The sequence below is a fragment of the Pogona vitticeps genome, chromosome 4 (genome assembly GCF_051106095.1).
Source record: "Pogona vitticeps strain Pit_001003342236 chromosome 4, PviZW2.1, whole genome shotgun sequence".
NCBI lineage: Eukaryota > Metazoa > Chordata > Lepidosauria > Squamata > Agamidae > Pogona > Pogona vitticeps.
Genome location: NC_135786.1, coordinates 195,342,396 through 195,359,885, shown reverse-complemented (window position 1 = coordinate 195,359,885; position 17,490 = coordinate 195,342,396). Strand labels below are relative to the sequence as shown.

At 38.9% G+C, this 17,490-nt stretch overlaps 1 protein-coding gene across 4 annotated transcripts in view; it reads right to left on the bottom strand.

Moving 5' to 3' along the window:
- RP1 (RP1 axonemal microtubule associated) overlaps nt 1-13,872 on the bottom strand; it is a 276,632-nt gene extending 262,760 nt beyond the window's left edge. The window contains exons 1-2 of one of the 4 annotated variants that reach the window (XM_072998928.2): nt 13,810-13,872; nt 13,651-13,722 (exon numbers count right to left, since the gene is read on the bottom strand). The gene's annotated coding sequence lies outside the window, so the exon portion shown is untranslated. The remainder of the gene's footprint in view (nt 1-13,650; nt 13,723-13,809) is intronic. The other 3 variants (XM_072998925.2, XM_078393749.1, XM_020795975.3) reach the window with 3 other exon arrangements.
- Nucleotides 13,873-17,490: the final 3,618 nt, after the last annotated feature.

The window sequence follows — 17,490 nt, the reverse complement described above, 5'->3', positions numbered from 1 at the left end:
TCAGACACATCACAATTATGTGGTGTTGTTATTAATTAATTATCTAGTGAAAAATATTCATTGTTTCTCTATCATGGCATGCTAAAGATGTTTTATGATGGTAACTCTTTATCTCTTTAAATGCTTTATCTTTATTTTCTGCAACAGTGCTGACAGAAAAATTGAATTACTTGAAACAACTACAGCTAAATATAAAAGAAGTGCAAGAGCAAGATTACCCATGAACATTAGGAAGATAAATATAATAAAGAATTACACATCTTTAATGCTGACAGTGAAGAAATCAGAACTGTTAAGTAATTTCTATACCCAGATCCATTGTGTTGCTAAAGCAGAGGACAAAATTATCCATACTATTTTATTTTGATTACCAGACACAGATTTGAAAGCTGGAGAATTCAAAAAGTTGTTGTGGGGAAAAAAATAATTCGTATGACATGTGCTGCTCCAAAAGAGTGTTAGAGATTCAATAGATCGCAAAAAAAAAAAAGCAAATATTGGGTTTTAGATCAAATTAAGCCTGATATTTCACTAGAATGTACCATGGATCAATCATCCTTACACTTAAGAGCCTATTTCTGCTCTTTCATTGCTGCTTTTCCAAATCCAAATCTTCTGATTCCTTGGTTGCAGTCTCCAGTTGGATTGATGCTGGAATCAAGTTATAAGAAGTGTCACATAATGTTGATTTCTTCATTAAAGAAATAAAATCAACAAACTATGTAATTTTTATGTAGGCATCATTTTTCTCTTCTAACAGTTCAACCATAACTGTGTTTTTTCTTCTTCTTCTTTTTTAAACCTACCTCAGCAGTCATTTCAAGTCATTGCTGCTTTCTACCAGTAATACGGTGTCATCTGCATATCTTACATTATGGATATTTCTTTCTCCAATTTTCACTCCTCCTTTGTCTGAATCTAACCTAGCTTTTCATATGATATGCTCTTGATTTAAACAGATGAGGAGATAAAATACATCCTTGCCTGACATTATCACCAATTGTAAGCCATTAAGTTTCTCTTTATTCTATCCAATCATTAGCCTCTTGTCCAAAGAATCAACTGAGAAACCAAAAAAAATTGCTTCAAATTTTGATTTCAGTGACATTTCAATGGTAACTTTATAATGTTAGTTCACAAGACAGTAGTCCCTTAAATAAATTGATTATTATAGAAAGGTTGCTATACATTACTTGAATCAGTTCTATCAGTTTCCATAAATTCACACCCGGCACTTTAAACATGATTATGACTAATAATTCTATCATTCTAGATATTTGTACATCTAAAGTAAGCTTTTCAAAACATTATAAGTAAGACTAGACATGGGCACTAAGCCCATAAATATGGTCTTGGCCCAGATGAAGGACAAACTAAGAAGGGCCATACTATCCTTGTCCACTCCAGTATTTGTATGTTTCAAGATCTTGATGAAAAATCCCATTACTGCAAATGGAAAACCATAAACACTTATGAGCTGGAGTTTGATTCTCTACTGTGCTAAGACAGAAGCTGAACTTAATGATCCATAGGGTCCATTTCTGCTCTGCAGTTCTATGATGATGATGATGATGATGATGATGATGATGATGATGATGATGATGATGATGATGATGATGACAGAGACAGGCATGAACCATAAAAATTGTGATTTGTTTTGATTTTGATCATAAATATACACAAGGAGGGCTCCTCAGGAAAGTTCCTCCACCAAAATCACAGAGAAGCTTTTACTGACTGTTTGGTGAAGACTGGGTTTCAGGTATCCAAGTTATATAACCACAAAGTCCGCCCCCCTCCCCCGGAAAGTGCCCTTTACCAGCTGGCTTGGGCAAACTCAATCTTCAACTTGGAGGGATTGTAGAGGAGAGTCAGAGGAAGCTTCCCAGCAATTTGGATGTGTCTAGGTGCTGGGGGGGGGGTCTGTTCTATAGTCAAATAAATTGATAAATCAAAAATCACTAAAAAGCCATTGATTTGTATTCATCAGAGGCATTGATTTATATGAATATGAATTGAAGAATTAGCCACTTCTGAACAAATTTGGTGATACATTTTTTTTAATTCGTGCCCATCTCTAATGATGATTAATACTGGTTGTTGTGGGTTTTTCGGGCTCTTTGGCCATGTTCTGAAGTTTGTTCTTCCTGACGTTTCGCCAGTCTCTGTGGCCGGCATCTCCAGAGAACAGCACTGTTTATTAATTTCAATTTCTCTTTCCTCATGCATGGTAACTTTTTTTAATATTTGCATTAAATGTCCCATAAATGCTAAATGGAAAGTGAGGGAGCGACAATTCTGCAGCTTTGCAACAGAGGCAGCCAGGGCCTACTTGCCACAGCTGCTTTAATAGCACACAAATAGCCTGAATTCGTTCTGTATTTACACATTTGTCTGAAGACAGCGCACATCTATGAGGGGAAAAAAACTATTTTTATCACATCAGTTCATCAAGAAAAATATTTATAACCAGTGATAACACTTGTTCTTATGCAAGTTCTGACTAATGTTGTCTCCACCCACTGGGTTTTGCTACTTTGTATTCAGTTTTGCATAAGGTGCCAAAGTCTTATCTAAGAAATTAAACTCATAAAGTTTTAAATAAAAAATTGGAGAAAAAAAGATTAGCTTCTTCCCTAGTGAGATAAATCCTTTCCCAGTGTTTTCACTTGGACACTTTTCTATTTTCTATTCAGCATTTACTGCAGCCAGATGTAAAGGGGGAAAATAATATATTACTATACATTGTGAACTTTCAATACATTCTCTTTCAGGATCTCTAGAAAGCATTATGCTAACTATCATCATCAGCATGCTAGCATCTTCATATTAACAGACTGAAAATAAATGAAGGAATGAACCAAAAAAAATCATTATTCAGCTGTCAAATATTTAAATATAACTAACAAAAAACATCCCAATGTTCTGTTGACCTATGGCAGTTCAAAATGCTGACTGGTATTTCTCTGTCTCTATGGAATCTATACAGCCAATTAACACTTTATTTTCAGAACATACACCAATCTGTATTAGTGCAGAAGAAGGTCTTTCCTGAGCCATTATTTGGGGGGGGGGGGGATTTTATATCATTGGTACTCTTTTCTTAATGTTGCCCATTTCACATATATTAGGTCCTCACATAGTGCGGAAATGGCAGCATTGCTCCAGAAAGAGGAGAACAATTAAGATAATATACTCCATATACTGGTGTGTGTTTTTAATGTATACATTAAATAAAAATAGCTTGTAGCTGTATATATTTTGCAAAGGGCTACCCAAGGCTTATTACAGTCTGGGGGAGAAAAGCAAACGGTGGCCCTCTCCCATATAACTCAAGGTCAAATTATTTGGGGACATGAAGGATGAAAAACTCACAAGTACTCCCTTCAATCAGATACAGTGGGGTCTTGACTTAAGAACTTAATCCGTATTGGAAGGCGGTTCTCAAGTCAAAAAGTCTGTAAGTCAAGTCTCCATTGACCTACAGTGCATTGAAAACCGATTAATCCCGTAACAGGCCGTTTTTGTTCCATTTTGGGTTTTTTCTGGTCTGTAAGTCAAATCTCAGTCTGCAGGTCAAACCTAAATTTTGCGGCCAGAGAAGTCTGTAACTCAAAAAGTCTGTAAGTCAAGCCATCTGTAAGTCAAGGGTCCACTGTACTAACAAAAATGAATGCAATCTTTTGGTCTGGTTTTGCTTTGGTTCCTTCAGGATACCCAAATCTCCCAAAGACCGCATCTGCATGGCCCGTCACTTGCATATTGGTAACACATTTGCATTGAAATAAGCACCACATCTACTAAGACCATAGTTAATGTATTTGGAAATCTTCCATGACTGGAAAAATGGAGCAAACTGCAAAGGTTATGCCTGAATTCCAACTGCTGTGTGTCTCATTGCCTGGAAAAGGAAAGACAATGAGTGACTCATCTGAACCTGATGAAGTCATCTGGCTCTTTTAGCAACATCCTTGCAATCCTGGGCCATGGTCATGTGGCATATAGAAGCCAAATAAGAATGTTTTTCATCTTTAAACTGGATCCAGTATAGCATGACAGCAGTCTTCACAATTTCTATGAACACATCATTAAGTTTGCCTGCTAGAAATCAGAAACAGGAATGTATCTTTGAATGAATGAATCAGTCAATCAATCAATCAATCAATCAATCAATCAATCAATCAATCAATCAATCAATCAATCAAAGGTTGACAACTTTCTTCTCAACACTATATACATTCCTGTAAGTTTTATTACCAAATACGTTTACAGAGAACTGCACATTTAAACTGCAAGAGTATCTGATAATGAGCAAAAATGGCATACATATAACCCTCCTCACCTGTGCTTCAACACTAGCTACAAATCTCCTTGAAAAATTGAAGAAATATATTTCTCAGTTACACCTGATTTTTGGGAATACAAGGTATTTTACATCCGCAGAGGAGTAACCAGATACCATTGAACCACCAGGTGATTCTTCAAGGCTGAAGCCTCCCTCATGGGAGCTAAAAGCCTTTCATCCACAACATATCTGGAAAATAAAACAACTGAAAATGATCCCAGAAGCCTAAGGGGCACAGTTCTCCCATTTAATGTTTCTTGCCATGGGCATCTAAAATTTCATTTTTTAAAATGTAACCTTGGAGTCATTTCAGGTCTTATAAAATCAGTGAACTACATCCCACTATTGAAAATAACACCGGCGCAGCCTCTGCACCTGCCGGATTTGTCCACACATGTGCTATAGTCTTCTCTCAACTAAAGAGAAGGCCCAGGGCTTTCTTTAAGACTACATTTCAATGTCTTTTGGAAATACCAGAATAAAGCAAACCATGAACCTGTCTCTATCATATTTTTCTGCATGCTAGATAAATGGTTTGATCTAAGGAAATGAATGACCAGTATGAGTAAATTCAGTTGCTGTTTGATTTGGACTTTAAAGGGTAATCTGGCTTAGAAAATTCCACATCTGCTACAATGCAATACTTTCTGCCTGCATTTATTTAATAATTTTCATTTCTTTAAAAAATCCAATGTTATTTCCACATATAAAGCTACCCAAATAGTATGTATGCTCATGCACCTGTGTGCCTGTGTGCGCATGTGCGCGCATACACACAAAATGAAATTTGTCAAGACCTCAAGGTCTTTTGACTATAGGGCTGCCTAGAAGCAGAAACTCTGAAGAGGAATTAGATACAACTTGCAGAAGGTTCCTTTCCAAATAAAGCTTCCCAAACTAAAACTTGCACCTCACCTATTCAGCACTGGGAAGCATCTCTGCCATTAGATTCCTAAGAATCAATTCTGGACTCCTCCAAGAAGAAGCAAAACCTTGAGGAACATTTCACAGATAAGTTACTGCTACTCTAAGCATCAAATCCTGAAGAAAGAAGCCAACAAGTAAATAATCAGATACTTGTCTGTTTAGAATCTGAAGGCAAGGAAGGGTGATACGTTGGTTAGACTGCTTAAAAAAATCAAAACACAAGCTAGCTTTCAACTCTGTGCAAGCCTTCATCAGGGTGCAGCAAAAACATTTTAAAAATCTGAATATCATGGACAGATATGCATACCTGGTTCCTTTGTCAAAATGAAATTTAAAAATACATGCTGCAAACTCAAGTCAGAGATTCCATCTCTGACTTGGGTTGATTGGCATGTATCTCTCAATCCTATTATACAAATGACTGGCAACATTTTCTACTTCAAAAACCTTCCCTGCATTCTCTCAGCTACATTGAAACAGATTTAAAGGGGAAAATATACAAACCTTCTCCTAGTGGGAGCCAGAGATTTTAGTGCTATGTTCAGTCTCCCATTCTGTTTTTGATCCTGCTGCCTTCCTATACAAGGCTCTGAGCTAGCCAGCAATAGATTTGGAATACCTATAATCTAGATTTGGATTGTCTATATCTGTACACAGACTGAATAACATTGTACAGTCCAGTGTATCAAGAATTGATACTATTTCTGTTGGAGTATCTGTGTATGTCCTCAAACCGTATGCATTCAACACCCCCAAGCTAATAAGAGATACAATTGACTTCTTAGGGAATCTACAGTCCATCCACAACCTCAAAGATGTCACCATCCTGACCACCATACATGTACAGGCACATTTCCCAAAAAGATGATCTGCAAGTCACCAAAAATGTAATTCTTCAAACTTTGCTATGGAACTTTGAGACCCTTGGGTGAGTAAAATGTATTTAGCAAAGCTCTGTATCTGTACATCCTGTCACCAGCTAAGATTAGCATTTTAGAATTTAGATGCAGAGGTCCTGCATTTGGAACTGGCTGGTTATAACATTTGAAATACTGAATAAAATGCTCCTTTGAAGAGTGAGGTGGAATTAAGATCATTTCCCAAGTTTCACAAGAACAGAAAGAGACAGGTTTAGCATCTAGTTCAATATTTCATTCTATGAGGGTGTGTATGCGTGTGTGTGTGTGTGTGTGTGTGTGTTCATAAAAGAAGTACAAGTGACTTTTAAGCACTAAAGTAAGACACAGAGATCCTGTGATAAATTGGCTCTTCCACACCTGACAAAAATGTGTATTCTCTACAGAATTTGGGGTTTTAAAGATACAGTTTGAAATGCATGTGCTTTGATCACCTATAGCAATCGCCAAGCAACAAGTGGCTGATTGAAAAGACAGTGAAGGGGGAAAAAGAGAGGGGGTAATGAGGGGAACAGGGAAGTAGATGCTCATTAACATTTGGACAGAAAGCATCCTCAGGTGCAGATGAATAGCTTTATATAAAGACTGTTAGAGAAGCAGATTTTTAAAAGAGGTTCAGTACAGAGCCAAACTATTTTTAAGATAAACGGGCCTGCATATTCAAGCAGAACGAGTTCAGTCTTTCAACAGAACTGACAAAGCAAAAGGTCTGCTCCTGAAGTCTTTTTCTGATTCTATAGTAGGTAACAGATAAAGATGGGACTTATGAGGTCCCATACTCATGAGCTGTTGCATTGTCTTTGATGGGTAGTCTTGACATTGCTTCTTTCTATGACTCATAATAATAGGATAAGCCAAAATTTATCACAGTTTATTAGTGCTTGACAGGATAGAAGGCCCCTGCTGAGATAAACAGCAGACTAATGCAAAACACAAATCACACTCTTCTGTTCCTCATTAATTAATCCACAATAACAGCCCTTGATTCTCTTTTTATTACTGTTAATGCATTAAAACTCCCACTTCACCCATAAATATGAATAGAAAGGAAAGGAGTAGTGAAGTGAAAATTACTGTATCTACCCTTTTTCAAAGTGTGTTGAAGTAGCAAATGTGGTGAATGTACACAGGAGGATTCATTCCATTTGAAACAAATCAAGGACTCAAATTTGCCAGAATGCTTCTGTGATGACTAGCCTGAAGAGTCACTGGGTAGAGCAGCACACACACACCTCTTGCAATGGATCCTTCATGTGAAATCCAGCATCTCGTAGGGTTAAAAGTGTTAAAATAAAAAAGTCAGGAAAAAAATTAAAAGTGGGGAAAGGAAAATGGACAGTATCAATACCTTTTAAGGAAGATACTATGCTGGTGGCAGTGGAGAAAGTTTACAGCTACATGTGCCAAGGAAGCACAACACAGCTCCTGAGTCCTTCAGTCCCTGAGATATCAAAGGAGGGTCTTTGATGTCACAAAGGTGCATGTTCTCTTGTAGCTGCTCTTGGAGGCATCTTGCTGAGCTCACCACAGTGCCAAATAAGAGATTTGCATCACTGTAGTACATATACCCTGGTCCTCCTCCTCCTCCTCCTCCTCCTCCTCCTTCATCTTCTTCTTTGAAATGCATAGCTGGGAGGGATCCTATGGATCACTGAGTCCAGCCCCAACCTCTAGCTCCACAGCCAGAAACCTAAACCACTGAACTGTTCTTCTTCTGTATTATAATTGATTTCTGTACTAAGTCTAAGTCTGCATGTGGATGTCTAAGAATGTCTGGATTCTTTTATGGGTTTTGAGTTGTGAGGTCAGAATTTTGCCTTAGGATGTTTGGTCTCTTCCTCTCTCCCCAATACCTTTGGATTCTCTTTTCTTGGTTTGCTGGTGTCACTGCCAAAGTTCATTAACAGCTGTGTCCTGTTCTTTTTCTGGTGTTCTCTGGGCTTTTGTTGTTTAGTTGTTTAGTCATGTCCAACTCTTCGTGACCCCATGGACCAGAGCATGCCAGGCCCTCCTATCTTCCACTGCCTCCCAGAGTTGTGTCAAATTCATGTTGGTTGCTACGCAGACACTGTCCAGCCATCTCATCCTCTGTCGTCCCTTTCTTCTCTTGCCTTCACACTTTCCCAACATCAGGGTCTTTTCCAGGGAATCTTCTCTTCTCATGAGATGGCCAAAGTACTGGAGCCTCAGCTTCAGGATCTGTCCTTCCAGTGAGCACTCAGGGTTGATTTCCTTTAGAATTGATAGGTTTGTTCTCCTTGCAGTCCAGGGGACTCTCAAGAGTTTCCTCCAGCACCGCAATTCAAAAGCATCAATTCTTCGGCAGTCAGCTTTCTTTCTGGTCCAGCTCTCACTTCCATCACTACAGGAAAAACCATAGCTTTGACTATTCTGACTTTTGTTGGCAAGGTGATGTCTCTGCTTTTTAAGATGGTGTCGAGGTTTGTCATCGCTTTCCGCCCCAGAAGCAGGTGTCTTTTAATTTTGTGGCTGCTGTTGCTATCTGCAGTGATTAATTTCATGGCTGCTATCACCATCTGCAGTGAGTTCTCTGGGCTAGAGACAGACAAAAAAAGTCTGCCAGAAATAATTCTGATGCCACTATATAACATCATTCTCCAGGCTGTTTGCATTTGCCCATTCATGGGTGTTGGGTATTTCATGGAGATCCAGGAACATACAAATACACTGGTGCCTCGCATAACGGGCGCCCCGTTTAACGACGAATCTGCATAGCGATGATGTTTTTGCGATCGCTTTTGCAATCACAAAACGATGTTTCCTATGAGGGAAAATTGCTTTGCGATGATCGGTAAGCTGTTTCGCTTACCAATTTTTGCATAGCGATGTTTTTTCCCCAGCTGACCGGCGGTTCAAAAATGGCCACTGGGTAAAACAGGGACGGATTCCTCGCTTACCGGACAGCTAAAATGGCCGCCATATGGAAGATTTTTGCTTAAAATGTAAGTTTTAAGCCCATAGGAATGCATTGAAGGGGGTTCAATGCATTCCTATGGGCTTTTTAATTTCACATAGCGACGAATCCGTATAGCGACGATTTTTGCTGCACGGATTATCGTCGCTATGTAGGGCACCACTGTACTGGCACATATATAGATTGCTTAGGAATATACCCAAAAGGAAACAGATTAAATTGGGTCCCAATCTGTGTGCTCTTATTTGGGCACAGACCAAATTAGGGAGCCACTGAAATCTCTAATTTGAAATAAAGCTTTATGGCATTAAGGGTAGCAGAGGTGAATCACTGACTTTTGACCTAACCTATCCCCAGATGTCATCATGAGGTTAAAATGGAGAATGACATCCAGATATACTACCCTGAGCCATGTGAATAAGGACAACCCTGAGCCATGTGGATTAGGACAACATTCCACAATAAGAACGAACTACAAGAGTAACTTTGGGAGGAAGACAAAAGAGGGCTAAGTGGAGCCGAAATAAGAAATAAGTGGACAAACTGGCTTCTAGCTGAGTCAATTTTTTTTTTTTTTAGGGAAACTACAAAATATGTTGATATGGGAACTAAATAGCAAGCCAACAGCTTCTTCATGCATTTTAGGAATTCACTCAACAGGGGAGATCCAAACAGAGAAGGGGTAGATCTACTTCCTCTCAGATAAGTGTAATTAATAAAACTGAACACAGTAAGTCCTTGTTTCCAAGAAATTCTCATCATTTAAGTATGAAATAAGGACTACTGGAAATTAATAAGGATCTAATTGCCATCAAGTGGAGAAAATGGGGCGGGGAGAGGAGTAGCTCTGAAACAGAAATCTAAATTTTGTGCTATGATAATCTGTGTAGATTTTCATATTTCAGCTCCCTGGAGAAACAAAGGGCCCAACTACATGATGTGGTTATTACATTTTTTGTAAAGATGCTCCTCCAGGTGGCCAAAATTTGCCATAACACATGTTTTTCCTAGCCTCTGTGTCTTACATTTGGGGTGTGGGTGTGGGTGTGGATGGGTGTGATTGGCCCATTGCAAATGAAACTTCAGCTTAATCTGCAAATCTGAATTGCCAAGGCATGTATATCTGAGGAAATCCCACTGTGGAATTGAAAACAGGCCAAGGGTTAAAGTATCTGCTGAATAAGTGAAGACGGCTTCTCTGTTCTGATTCTCTGCGAATCAGCTTCATTGAGTGCATCTGGTTTCCAGCTTGGAGAAAGAAACTTCTTTACCTATAACTTTCTAAGCCTGTCCTATATTCAGAGCTTACAGAACAATTCTAAGAGGATGTGTAGGGGTGTCTACGTTAAACAATCTGCCACTTCCAGAGTCCAGTTTCCAGAGCTCTAGTGGTTCACTCCAGCCAGTACCAAAAGTGTGGTGGGCACTTTAGGGTTTTAGCTTCTTTCCCAGCAGCTATTTGGTTTATAATTTATATATATATATGCAATTGAAAGCAATGGCATAGGGGTAAAAAAAGCTATGCATGCCTGGAAGCGGTATCCATTTGGGACCTAACTTGGAGGTGTTTTGGGAGATGGAGGAGGCTTTGGATCTAGATCCCTCCACTATGGCCTGGATCAGGTCCTATTTTCAATAGGCATGGCAGAGGAATCTGGACCTTTAGTGGGGTTCAAGATTAAAAGCTCTCAGGTATCAGTATGGACTTTCCCTACATAAGCATAGCAGAGATTAGTCATCTCCTTGTCCATTTATAGAATTTAATTGCAGCAAATTTATTTCCTGGCAACTGTGACTATCCAGGTCATGTTAAAGTAACCCTTGCTGCATATCAGTATATTAAAGTCAATCACAGACAAAGACGTATCCACCACAATTTCATGTTCAGTTTACAGTTGCTAAGGGCACTGTTTATTTTTATGTGTTACTAATCTAATTGATATGGAAGAATTCATGTAAACAAAATCTAAAGAGTATTGCCATGGTGCAAATGATACATAAGATCCAGAGGGACTTCTGCTAGACCAGAGTAATGAAGAACAAATAATCACAAATATTGCACTAGACAAGTAAAAAAGCGATAATCTGTAGATGAATACAATACCCCAGAATGTACTCTTATATATAATCTGTTCATGCATCAAGTAAGCAAAGCAGTAAATGTAAGGTGTGTTTTGTTTTGTTTTAGTCAGCAAGCTGCCCAAATTTCTATGAATGCAAAATGTTGGTCCATTGAGTCCAAAGTGTTTTGTAGTCATATACTGTAATTGCTATCATAGCATCCCTTTGATATAACTTATTTTATCATTCTACATAGATTTACAGTGATTCTGGTGCTAGTTTATTCCATCCTCAACATAAACAATTTTTTTCAAATTTGGCATTAAACCAGCTTCAGGGACCAGTTTTAGCAATTACAATAACAAAAAAATTACTATAAATGTCAGTATTTTGTAATACGGATTGTTTTTAATATGTTCCATGGTGCTTTCTTCTAAGGATACTAGTCCAACAGTATAGAAAATACCAGTGGAAGACTCTGATCTCTATTGATACCAGTAGCAATAATTGTTATCAAATCACTCTTCATGTATGTTGAATATAGAATTAGATGCATGCAACTGTGCTGGCTGGAACAGATCTCCTTTAACACTCACCCTTCCCCCCCCCACATATAGTAGCCATTCCATCCCACCCATTCTTCCATCCAAAGGCTCCCTCCAGCCTGCTTTTTAGTTTGCTATGGCATCCCCTGCCTCTTCTGTCAACTTCAAAACTCCTTTGAAGGAGTCTAGAAATACAGGCAGCTGTTTTGGTCTATAATATTGACAACCCAGTTATATCAGGTTTCATCTCTGTCACATACAGCAAATTCGTCTTAATTGTCCATTCAGAAACAAGCCACCCCCAACTATCTTAACTTATTGCTCAGGGAATTCCCTCACCCCACCATTACTCTGAGAATTTCAGAGAAACTCAAAGAGACAAGGGAAGGTGGGGTGGGTGGCAGATAATGGAATCGTTCTTACTATTCAGAAAGGCCTTGCATTTTGAACCTGTCAGGCCTGGCTCCACTACACCATATTGGTAAAATGAAGAGGGTTCCATTCTACACTGTCCATTTTCTCTTAGAAGTTTTTTTTTTTCATTTTATTCCCGCATGGTGGATGCTAGTTTTCATTTCTACAGCACAGATAATTCTTATGTAAATGTGGATATCTTCATGCATGGCAGCCTCAGATTGCATGCAGATTGCCCTTTTTAAAGGCACAGTACTATACAAAACTGCTTGCTTAAGCTGCAAATTCTACAACTTGGCAATATATTGAGAGAAGATACAATCGCATCTGAAACAACGAAGAAGGAAACGAGAGGCAGTAGGTCTGAGTCAATTAAGCAGACTGCAAACTGATCTACAAGTGATGTCTTTGGAAGAGAACATAGCCTAACTGGAATAACTTAAAATAAACACAGAATTATAACAATGTGGCCAATATTCCCTTTCTACTACATAAACTTTCCAGAATTGGCAACACAATCCTGTGTTTGTCTGTAAGCAGATGAAAGTACTGCTGAGGTCAATGAGACTTATTCCACTGCAAACCCAGACTCATCTTAGAGAAAGTTCCAACAAGCAAATAGAGTTTATTTACAGAAGATATACATATACAGGATTGAACTCTCTGTTCAATACAGTCATACTCCCCACATATTCTACTCTCTTAATACTTTCAGAGCATGCAACATTTTATAGCTTAAAATACATATGAAGTTGATCTGAAATAAAGATGTCTAAGAGGTAGAATCAGACTGCTACTCTATTCTTTTTTCTGCAGTAGTTTTTTATGGCCTATTTTTATTTCCAAATCTGATTTTCAAATATCTTAGATTTAAAACCCAGTGCACACTAGAACGAAAAAACTTCATGTGTTTAGTAGAGTATATGTCACCATCCTCATCCAACAACCTCATGTTTTTGAAGGATGCTATAATGTCAGTCCTTGTAGGTATCTGACTACGCAGCCATCATTAAAATATATACTTCTGTGGTGATTGTTGTATGGTCAAATATCTGCAAACTGGTGAGTGATCTTGCAACATCAGGAAGTCAGACCAATTAGCTTGTTACTCAAGAAAAAACATTAAATACCACCAACTACTATGGAATTATCCTTTGATTACTTTAGTCCAACTGCTCCAAATATAGATGTTTTCTCTTGGAGCCTACAGAATGCCTTTGCTTTTCATAGTTCAGTAACCAAGGTGTGAAAGCCATCAGAGTCACCATGCTTAGGATTAGGGTAGACTTCCCTCGATCTTATGCTTCCCATTTCAAAACCACTGCATTTCTATATTTACTGAGATTGCTAGGGAGATGCTAATCTGGTGCCACACAACAAAACAACAATATTTCCAACATTTGTAACCATGGCACTACAGCTCAAACTAATCCCAGGCCAAATTGCTCCTCAGGCATGAAGATGCAGCCACAATATATTCCTTTAAATGAATATTAATGTTTGTACCTTACATTTCCAGGATGCACTTGAATTATGAATCACTTGCTGGTTCCAGGTTCTTCAATATGATAAAGGAATCTGTAAGGAGAAAATACTTGTTTTTTAAATATATATATATATCATTGATACAAGTGATTCCTTTAGAAGTACTTTTTCTTATCTCACCTGTGCTGCTATGAAACACTGTGGACACTCACTCCCTGAACAATTGTGTGGCTGTCGATATAGGATTGTCAACATTACCAATAGCAACAGGAAACAATAGTGAACAACAGAGGAGCTGTGTTTCATTTGTTGATGACTGCTGCAGACTTTATTCTCCATATGATACATGGGGTGAACAGCAAAGGGATCAATAGCATCACACCTATTGTCTTCTTTTATACCTTGATTCTACATATATTTAGTGGACATTATTGATTTCAGTAGGCTGTACTTCCAAGGAGCTGAACTCAGGATCATTGCAATGTAGAACCCAAATCTCTGGATGTTTATTTTCAGGCCAGATACAGACATCAGAGACAGGCATAATTAAAAGAGGAAAGCCCCCAATGAAGGCATCTTAGTGTTACAGCAGGAGCCTCTCTCACTTCCTTAAGTATGCAGATTAGCTTGCTTTCTATGGTGATTGGCCTTGAGGACTTAAGCATTCATAAACCTAAATAAATTTCCTCAGTTTCCTCTCTGCAACATGCTTTCAGCTCTAATTAGGGACTATCTTCAACACATGTTTTTGACCTTAGAAGTAAGTCACAGAATCCTGCCTTCTGAACCTGCTTAAAGTGGGGCACCTAGCCATGTCCCCTTCCATCATTACAATACTTTGTCCTCACTTATTGTACAGGCTCTGAAGAAGAAAGGTTTCTACTTACTTAAAGGCTTTCCACATGACTCCGAATTCAGGAAAATTTGGGTTCTTGCTCAAGTGGAGAGCCTGTACACAATCAGGGATCTCTCCTATCCCAACCTGACAATTAGAAGCATGAAGAAAGTGATATGCAAGAAAGTGGACCAACTGTATGAGCTTTCCTATAAGTGTGTTCAGAATGCTTCTGTTAAAGCAATATGGAACCTTTCCAAGTCATTACCTTTACATCCAGTTATTGATGATCAGGTCAGTAGTTGAACTAGAATGCTGGATTACATAAAACCTTGGTCATGACCAGTCCAATGCATCTTGCTAGCAAAGGTTGACCATGGTCCTTTCCTGTCCACATTGTCTTTCCCCTCCTAGCGCAAAGACCAACTAGAATGGCAGCTGAATAATTCTTTCATGCACATGAAGGAACAGCATTTTCCATTACATCTGAAAGTGTCAGCCTATCTTAGGGGCAAAGGAAGATGAACTGGCAGACAGACCCCTCTCTGTTTCTCACTTTTCAGCATCTATTGCCAGTGACAGGTGCCTCTCTTTCCCTAATGGCAGGGCTGCCAGAGCAAGGCAATTCTTATTTTATTAAGATTAAAAGATGAGCAGTATTTTGAGGCCAACATATACATTAGGGGGAATCCATCATTGCAGTTGAAACCGCATTAGTGCTCAAGACACCAGACTTTCATGTTCTGAGAGCAATAACTAAATATAGACAGTCTTTAATAAGATCTGAAAGTATCTTAATATTGGCAAGATCTTACTCAGGCAGACTTCCATGTCTGAGCAATCAAATTTCACAGGAATCCTGTTGTTCAGTCTTGAAGAAGAATCACAAAACAAAGTAAGCTAATTTTTGAGATGTGGCATGTGAGAGAAACTCCTGCTGTGACACTCACACAGTCAGTCCTTAAGGATATCCCTCCTCTAATCATAGTTATTATGATGTTATTTTATTTCTGCATCAGCAAACAGCTAGTATGTTCCACCACATCTGATGCATCAAATGAGTTGAGGGATCCCAAGAAAATGGTATGACATGCAAAATTCTGCCCTCCAGCCAAGGGAACAGCTGGAACGTTAATGTGAAACAGCCAGCAGACTGACACTGTACCCCACCCAGAATAGTGCGTTCACTAATGGGGCAGTATATAAATCAAATAAATAAATAGAAATACAAGTAACCACATATCACTTACCTTAGTGATGCACGGACCCAGTAATGGTAAAAGCAGGAGAGTTTAGAGATTGCATAAAAGCAGGTGAACAGAAAAGTTATGTCAGAAAAGCTTGAATAATGTGCTTCAAAGATAAAACCACAAATTCCACAGGAACAGTTATGTTTCTCAACACAAAAGATTCTTGATGTACTTTGAAGAGTAATACTTTTTTTCCAGCCTCTGCTTTTGTGTTCCAAAGCCCACTTTAAAAGGTGCTTTAAAAGGAAAGCTCAGTGGGCTGGTACAGTACTCAGAGAAGGGCAATGCTGAGTAATTTTTACAGAGGAAGGCCAAAAAAGTCAAGCAACACCAACTATTTCTAAGCAGAATGAATGTGTTACGTGTCTATTATAGTGGGAAAGAGGCTGGGATTAACACAGCCCTTTTGAAATGTCCCACAATAGCCTTGAGCAGTGCTACCCTGGAAACCCATTGTGGGAAATCTTATATGGCAGCTTGTAGCCACTTAACAACCAGTACAACAAGGATCAGGGCTGATGGATCCTATTCAGGGATTTGACAAAGGTCTACAGGTGTTGGGTGCTGACACAACAGGGCACCATATTGTTGATATTAAAACTACTGATTTAAAAAAGGTAGAACTTGGACATACGTTTTCAAGTAGAAAGTAATCACCTTATACTTGTTACTTTCACTCCATCCCACCACCCTCTCAGATGTGTTTGCTGGGGACACAGGAGACAGCTCCCAGATTCTGGAACCCCTTGCTATAAAAGGATGAACTGGCCCCAACTTTGGGGAAAGACCTTTCTTTTCAGGCAGGCTTTCTTTTAATGGCTATCTATCTAAGAGGGAGCTTTTAAAATGGGACTATTGTGTTTTTGTGGGTTTTTAAATGTGTTTTAGGACTGTTTTTGCATGGGCTTTGAATGGATTGTCTCACAAGTAGGGGACTGCATAAAACCTACCACCCTTCAGTTCATAGCATTAGGTGTTGTTGTTCTTGTTGTTGTTAAGGAAAAAGAAATCAGAGATCTGGGAATGTATGGGGCATGTCATGGACTTGGGACAAAAAAAGTTTGAAATGTCTTCTGAGGAATACAGGGCAAGTTGGCCCAATTTGTATTGATTTCTTTTATTTTAAATATTTTTACCCTATCTTTCTCCTTAAGAAAGATCCAAGGTGATTTACATCATTCAAATATAATATTTAAATCTAAAAATGGTCAGTATACAAATACTAAAAATGATCACACAAATACCACACTGAAAAAAAGCAACAAGAAAAACACAATCCAAGTAGTAAGGCACAACCATCTATTTAAACACCCAATTCAGCCAGCCAGTCATTAAGGGAAAGCTTGCCTGAAGAGAAAGGTTTTTGCCTGCTTGTGAATGGACAGCAAAGAGGAGGCCAGCCTAGCCTCCTGTGGGAGGATGTTCCAGAGTCTGGGAGCAACATCAGAGAAGTCCCTCTCCCATGTCCTCACAAAATGTGCCCATGAAGGTGGTGGGACTGAGAGTAAGGCTATTCCTGGTGATTGGACAGCCATCTGTCCAGGATGGCATGAGGGCAGGGATGGCATGAGGTCTCCTGCCTTGGGCAGTGGGTTGGACTAGAAGATTTCCAAGGTCCCTTCCAACCCTATGGCCATTCTATGATCTTCACACTTGATAGTCTCATAAAGGGAGATGCAGTCTTTTAAATGCTTGTAACCCATCTTGTTTAGTGCTTTAAAGGTTAGAACCAGCACTTTGAATTGTGCCTGGAAATGGACTGGCAGGCAATGGAGC